At 53.4% G+C, this 7,361-nt stretch overlaps 1 long non-coding RNA gene across 1 annotated transcript; it reads right to left on the bottom strand.

Annotated features, from left to right (window-relative positions):
* Positions 1 to 285: 285 nt before the first annotated feature.
* On the bottom strand, positions 286 to 4,005 carry LOC135978698 (uncharacterized). The gene is made up of 3 exons (XR_010596066.1): positions 3,285 to 4,005; positions 3,061 to 3,152; positions 286 to 2,673 (listed from the first exon to the last, which is right to left on the bottom strand). It is a non-coding gene; the product is annotated as an uncharacterized LOC135978698 (long non-coding RNA).
* Between the last annotated feature and the right edge of the window lie 3,356 nt (positions 4,006 to 7,361).

Genomic DNA, 7,361 nt, shown 5'->3' with positions numbered 1-7,361 from the left:
AATCCTGCAGTTGGGAGCCCAGCGTGCAGTGCACACAGCCCAGCTACACACCAGGGGTTATTGTAATCAGCGATTGCCCCAAGCCACATCATTCAGCTCTGGCTCCGGATCCAGATCTCAGCGTCCCCAAGTCCACCAGTGCTGGGTTTGGGGTTTCCAGTCTGAGCTCATCTCTCACTGCCATGATCATTTCAAAGCCTCGGCCAACACACTCCAGTGTCCTGAGTCACTGATGCTGCAGGGCTAGAGACCCTCAGCTGGTGGGAATTTGCAGAGCTCCATTGCAGTCCATAGCGCTAAGCCAATTTGCACCATCCGAGGAGCTGGTTCTTGGCGTCTGGTACTGACTAGTGAAGGACTAGCTATAGGCATTAGCAGACTGAATCAAAACTTGAGTTCCATCCAGTCCAGGACCCCATCTCTGACAGCAGCCAGCACCCGGTGGTTCAGAGGAAGCTGTCAGAATCTCACAGTAGCAGCTGTGGAAGAATCTGTCTTCCAGATCGGCTTTCTACAGATCTCTAATAGGCCTTTGTCCTTATTCTCCCCCAAAGCGGAGTGACGTTAGCGCAGGAAGGAACAAAGGTACCTGTTCTAAATAGAGTTCAGCCTGAGAATTAGTCTGAATCCAATATGCCGACAGGCTGAAAAACATGAAGGGCCCAGCCGGCTCTGTAGTGCTCTGCGCTTTCCCAGCCAGCCAGGTCCTTCCTGAAGCCGTTGTTCAGAAAATAGGGGTCTCCTCAGAATCGGCCTGGGCTCATGTGCGCATGGTGGCTGGGGTGGGAGACTCAGTGGGGACAAGAGCCAGAGTCAGTCCAGAGCGACTGTAGGAGAACTACGCTGCGAGCTGGACTGTCCCCGTCCCAGGCAAACCGACAGGCTGCTTTCATGGTTAAAGTGGTCTTGCCTCCAGCTTTCCTGTCTTAGTTTTAAGCAATTGTCCCAGCCTCCTGAGAATGTGAATAACTCCCGTAGGCTCGCTGATCACCGGGACCACACTCGCCCGGAGCCTTCCCCTTGCCATCAGCTCCCTCACTCCGTGCCCATAACTCTCCTCCCACAGTCCAGGGACCAGTTATTTTGCCCTTTGCTGTATTTTGTCTAGAGTCTCCTCTGTAAATGTGTGTGTGTGTGGGAGGGTGGGGGTGGGGAAAGGGTGAGAATTGCCATATGAAAGGTGGCGAGGAGAGAGCTTGTCTCTAGCTCTACAGAGCTTTGATCTCCTTGCTGTGATTCACACCCTTACTGCTGCGTAATAGAGGTGAAGGAGGCATGGCCCATCTAGTGGCACTAGCCCATTTCAGTCATGAGGACAGAGGTTGCTGTGCTCTGGGTTTATCCTGCCAGCCTGGGGCTGGCCAATCACTGTACTGTTATGTAATAAGGGTCCCCTGTGGAACACATAATGAGCTAGTCAGGGTCAAAGGTTACTTGGTCCGTCCTCAGCCATGAATTTTAGCAGGCGGATGCTGCTCCTCCCTCTTTTCTCCTCTTTGTGGACTTTGGCGGTGCCCAGCAGTTCGTGTGTTGGGGGATCAACAAGGAAAAAAAAAGTTTAGCAACAGCAGAGAAAGAGGAACCCTGGATTAGCTTTATTCCAGCTCAATCATCACACCATTAATGATGGAAATGGTCTCTGCTCTGTCCTTTGTAGGGCTCAAAGAACACATTCCCTTCTCCATGGGCCTGGGCCAAAGCCCATTAAAGACAACAGAGAGACTGACTTCCGTGAGCTTTGTTTGGATCAGGCCACCTTGAACAAAGAGGGGTCGGACTCATTCCTGCATCACTAGGCTTAGCCTATAACCATCTCACTGTCCACTATTTCCTTTGACTGACGGGCTGGTCTCACCCTCACTCAGATCCCGGACTAAGGAACTGGATCTGGGGAGTTTGTACCCAATATCCCCCACCTCCTCCCTCTTTACATCTGAGGGTCTCTCTGATGAGTCCTTGCTGAGGACTGTCAAGTCATATTGCCCAGGCCTGATCTTCTTTGACTAAACACCAGGAAATACGGGCTTCCAGGGCTCCATCTGTGTCTTTGCATTAACCAGGTGTATCTTCCTGCCTCATTTAACTACCAGGCTCCTCTGATCAGCGAAGCAGCAGAAAATCTTCTTGACTCAGGACACAGAGTAACTCTGCTGCTCAGTGCAGCATTTGCCAACCTGCCAGCCTTGAGGCCCAGCCTGTGATATGGTTCTGCAGATCCTAGGCTCAGTGCAGATCCTGGCAGCTGCGTGGGAATGTGCCTGAAAGCCGCTTTTGTGCGCCACCCCCACCAACTTGGAGGCCATCTGGCCACTGGGCCAGCCCCCAGCATAAAGCAGAGAAGCCTCGGGGATGCCGCAGCCATGCCCCCTCTCCCTTGGGAACACCTCCCTCTCCTGAGGCTGGGAGGAGGGTGGTGTTGGAGCCATTACAACAGGCCGATGGCGCCCATTACAGAAGAGGATCATCAAACAGTGGATGACCAAAGCATACAGTACAAATTAGACCCCATTGGTGCCATGACAGGGCCTCTGCGTCCCCATTGCCATCTCCTTGACCCACACCCTGGGACCTCTGCTTCCTCACTGCACTAACCTAAGGATATTACTTACGTTCACGTACCAAGTCCAGGCCTTCTGATCTGGGTCTGTCTGCCGGCGTGCTGGACAGTGCGCCCTAGGGAATCAACACAACGGCTCTCCTGTCAATGCTTACATTCTCCAGGGCGAACTTTCAGAGGTTCAGCCTCTCAACAAAGAGAGCAGTTTTCAAGACGTCTCACGGGAAATCAAACGCAGTCACAATCTGGGAAATTACCGAGGGACTGATGGCCGAATGCTACGCTATTTCCACTGTTCCAGAGGGATTTCCTCAGAAGTATCTGGATGATTATGGTTTGAACACAATCCCTGCCTTTTACATAAACCCCAGGCCACCCCACGTACAGGTCAAGAAATGAGGATGCAAGGTGCCCCAGACATACATATGGGGCACTGCCAGTTGTGAGAATATGGGACTGAGCAACGCTCTGCAATCTCAGTTCAACAAGTCAACAAAACTTACCTCAGCAAAGAAGGCAACTGAGGTGAGCGTGTGCTTCTTCCTGCCCCACTTGGGCCTTGGGCCTGAAATCCTTCCCTCTCTCATGTGGGCCTCTGGAACATAAATACCCATGAGTAACAGGGACAGCAAGCTCTACAGAGCAAATCCGTACGGCAGATGGTAGAAAGAATAGCTTATACTATCTATCTATCTGTCTATCTATCATTACATGTTAATTCACTTACAGCATCTAGGCCTCCCCATTGTAGCTGAATGGCTCACAGTCAGAAGCTGGGATGTATCTGTTGAGGGGCTGGATTGTAGGATGAGAGTCCATGCATAGGCTCAGGCCAATATCTTCCTATGTCACTGTCCAAAGTCTGGCACTAACATTCATATTCAGGCATCTAAACGAGTGGATTGATTTTCAGAGGAGCTGAACAGCCACGGCTTCGGCAGATTCGAGTGAGGAGTTCTTGGTATTCAGCATTTGAGAAAGGTCAGGCCATTTATTTAGGTGCCTGAGTGTGGCATTGCAGCCTCTCTCATGGGTCGTTTATAATGAAGACGGAATCAACATCATCTCGGCTCGACAACCAAGTTCAGGATCTAATCGAGCTGTATCCTCTCTGTACTGCTGTACGGCTGCGAAACATTGGGACTGCGCCACTCAGAGTGGGCAAAGCTGGAGGCTTTCCACATAAAATGCCAACGTTGTATATTGGGCATAGAGTGGAACGACTTCATTTGTAAAGCAGATGTTTATGGTCGCTCCGGTCTACAGACTACTGGGGCCATTGTCCGCAGATGGCGTCTTATGCTTTTCAGACATGTGGAGAGTATGCCACACGACCAGGCCTGCACAACATACGGCCCGTGGGCCGCATGCGGCCCGTGGGGGCTCACTGTGCGGCCCACGGGGGGATTCTAAACCCCACACACACAAAGTCCCGAGGCTGGCGTGGCGGCGCTCCTGGGGCAGCTCCTGGTGTTGTGCCTGCCCGCCGACAGGAGCCAGCAATGTGGGACACGGGGATGGAGCCCTCGCGCGCCGCCGCGCCTCCACGCCCCCCCCCCCGGCCCCAAGTGGGACACGGAGCCCGCGCGCGCCGCTGCCCCTCCCCACTGCCCCAAGCGGGACACGGGCACGGAGCCCTCGCCCCCTCCACCCCAGCGGGATACAGGGCTCAGCCACTGCCCCCGTCCTGAGCGATTTTTGGCCCACCCCCCCGTCCCTGGGACTCGTGCCCCGTCCAACCCCCCGTGTTCCTTGATGCCCGCCCCGGGACCCTGCCCCATCCACCCCCTTACCTGTCCCCTGACTGCCCTCCGCCACCCCTTCCAACTCCTCTCCTGATTCCCCATCCAACCACCCCTTCTCCCTGTCCCCTGACCACCCTTGGAACCCCTGCCCCTGACTGCCTCCCACCGCCCCATCCAACCCCTGCTCTTTCCTGACTGCCCCCCTGGACCCTTGCCCCCATTCAATCCCCCTGTTCCCTGCCATCTGACTGCCCCGACCCCTATCCAGCCCCCCACCACCTCCCTGAACTCCCCTGCCCTCTATCCAGCACCCCGTCCCTGCTCCCTTAACGCGCTGCCTGGAGGTGGCTGGCGGCGCTACAGCCGCGCCGCTCAGCTGGAGCCGGGCCACGCTGCCACCGCGCAGTGCCTGGAGCACCAGGTCAGTCTGAGCTTGCAGCCCCCCCCCACTTCCCGCCAATCAGCTGTTCGCGCAGGAAGCCTGGGAGGGCTGAGAAGCAAGCAGCGGCTCCGTGCTCAGGCCCAGGGAGGCGGAGTGGAGGTGAGCTGGGGCGGGGAGCGGTATCCCTGCGCGCCCCTCCCCCGGGTTACCTGCTGTGGCGCGGACGGCTCCCCCCACCCCAGCTCACCTCCGCTCCGTCTCCGCCTCCCTGGGCTTGAGCACGAAGCCGCTGCTTGCCTCTCTGCCCTCCCAGGCTTCCCGCGCGAACAGCTGATTCGCGGGAAGCGGGGGGGGGGGGAGAAGCAGGGCAGAGTGTTCAGAGGCGGAGGCGGAGCGGAGGTGAGCTGGGGCCGGGGAGCGGGGCGTAGAGCTGGAGCACCCATGGGGTCGGCTCCTAAGGCGCCACTTTTGGATAATGTGCTCAGGGGAAGCAGCCGCTCCCTCTGCTCGCCCCCAGCTACGGTCCTGGTCACTTCAACTAACCGGTTGTTAAATTTAGAAGCCCTTCTAGAACCGGTCCTGCGCAGGACAACTGGTTCTAAAAGGGCTTCTAAATTTAACAACCGGTTCCCACGAACCGGCTCCCGCTCACCACTGGAGACTCCCCTTGCCGCTCTCACCCTAGGAGCCAGAGACCTCCCAGCAGGGCTGGTGAGTGCGGCCAGGGAAGGGGGAAGGGTGTGGTGGAGTGAGTGTCTGGGAGGTGTGCGGGGGGTGCTGGGCTGTGAGGGTGTGGAGGGCGCTGGGTAGTGGGGGAGGTTTGTGTGTTTTGGGATGCTAGGCAGTGGGGGCCTGTTGGGGGGGTGCTGGGCAGTGAGGGAGATCTCATAGACTCATAGACTCTAAGGTCAGAAGGGACCATTATGATCATCTAGTCTGATCTCCCGCATGATGCGGGCCACAAAACCTGACCCACCCACTCCTGGAAGAATTCTCTCCCTTGACTTAGCTGTTGAACTCCCCAAATCATTATTTAAAGACTTCAAGTCGCTGAGAATCCTCCAGCAAGCGACCCCTGCCCCATGCTGCGGAGGAAGGCGAAAAACCTCCAGGGCCTCTGCCAATCTACCCTGGAGGAAAATTCCTTCCCGATCCCAAATATGGCGATCAGCTGAACCCCGAGCATGCAGGCAAGATTCTCTAGCCAGACCACCTGGAAAAGTTCTCTGTAGTAACTTTTAATATCCCATCATTGACCATTGTTATTGACCTATTGACTAAAATCACTGTATCCCATCAAACCCTCCCCTCCATAAACTTATCAAGCTTAATCTTAAAGCCAGAGAGGTCTTTCGCCCCCTCTGTTTCCCTTGGAAGGCTGTTCCAAAACTTCACCCCTCTGATGGTTAGAAACCTTCATCTAATTTCAAGCCTAAACTTCCCGACGGCCAGTTTATATCCATTCGTTCTAGTGTCCACATTAGTACTGAGCTGAAATAATTCCTCTCCCTCCCTGGTATTTATCCCTCTGATATATTTAAAGAGAGCAATCATATCCCCCCTCAGCCTTCTTTTGGTTAAGGTAAACAAACCGAGCTCCTCGAGTCTCCTTTCATACGGCAGATTTTCCATTCCTCGGATCATCCTAGTGGCCCTTCTCTGTATCCGTTCCAGTTTGATTTCATCCTTTTTAAACATGGGAGACCAGAACTGCACACAGTTCTCCAAATGAGGTCTCACCAGTGCCTTGTATAACGGAACCAGCACCTCCTTATCCCTACTAGAAATACCTCGCCTAATGCATCCCAAGACCGCGTTAGCTTTTTTCATGGCCACGTCACATTGCTGACTCATAGTCATCCTGCGATCAACCAGGACTCCAAGGTCCTTCTCCTCTTCCGTTACATCCAACTGATGCGTCCCCAGCTTATAACTATAATTCTTGTTAGTTATCCCTAAATGCATAACCTTACACTTCTGACTATTAAATTTCATCTTATTACTATTACTCCAGTTTACAAGGTCATCCAAATCTCCCTGCAGGATATCCCGATCCTTCTCCGAATTGGCAATACCTCCCAACTTTGTGTCATCCGCAAACTTTATCAGCCCACTCCTACATTTGGTTCCGAGGTCAGTAATGAATAGATTAAATAAAATCGGACCCAAAACCGAACCTTGAGGAACTCCACTGGTAACCTCCCTCCAACCTGACAGTTCACCTTTTAGTACGACCTGCTGCAGTCTCCCCTTTAACCAGTTCCTTATCCACCTATGGATTTTCATATCGATCCCCATCTTTTCCAATTTAACCAATAATTCCTCATGCGGTACCCTATCAAACGCTTTACTGAAATTGAGGTATATTAGATCCACCGCATTTCCTTTATCTAAAAAATCTGTTACTTTCTCAAAGAAGGAGATCAGGTTGGTTTGGCACGATCTACCTTTCGTAAAACCGTGTTGTAATTTGTCCCAATTGGCATTGACCTCAAGGTCCTTAACTACTTTCTCCTTCAAAATTTTTTCCAAGACCTTGCATATTACAGATGTTAGACTAACAGGCCTGTAGTTACCCGGGTCACTTTTTTCCCCCTTCTTGAAAATAGTAACCAGATTAGCTGTTCTCCAGTCAAACGGTACCACCCCCGAGTTTATGGATTCATTAAAAATTATC

The sequence above is a fragment of the Chrysemys picta genome, unplaced genomic scaffold, assembly GCF_011386835.1.
Source record: "Chrysemys picta bellii isolate R12L10 unplaced genomic scaffold, ASM1138683v2 scaf417, whole genome shotgun sequence".
Classification (NCBI taxonomy): domain Eukaryota; kingdom Metazoa; phylum Chordata; order Testudines; family Emydidae; genus Chrysemys; species Chrysemys picta.
Note: the sequence above shows the minus strand (reverse complement) of the source record. Positions and strands in the feature narration are given on the sequence as shown.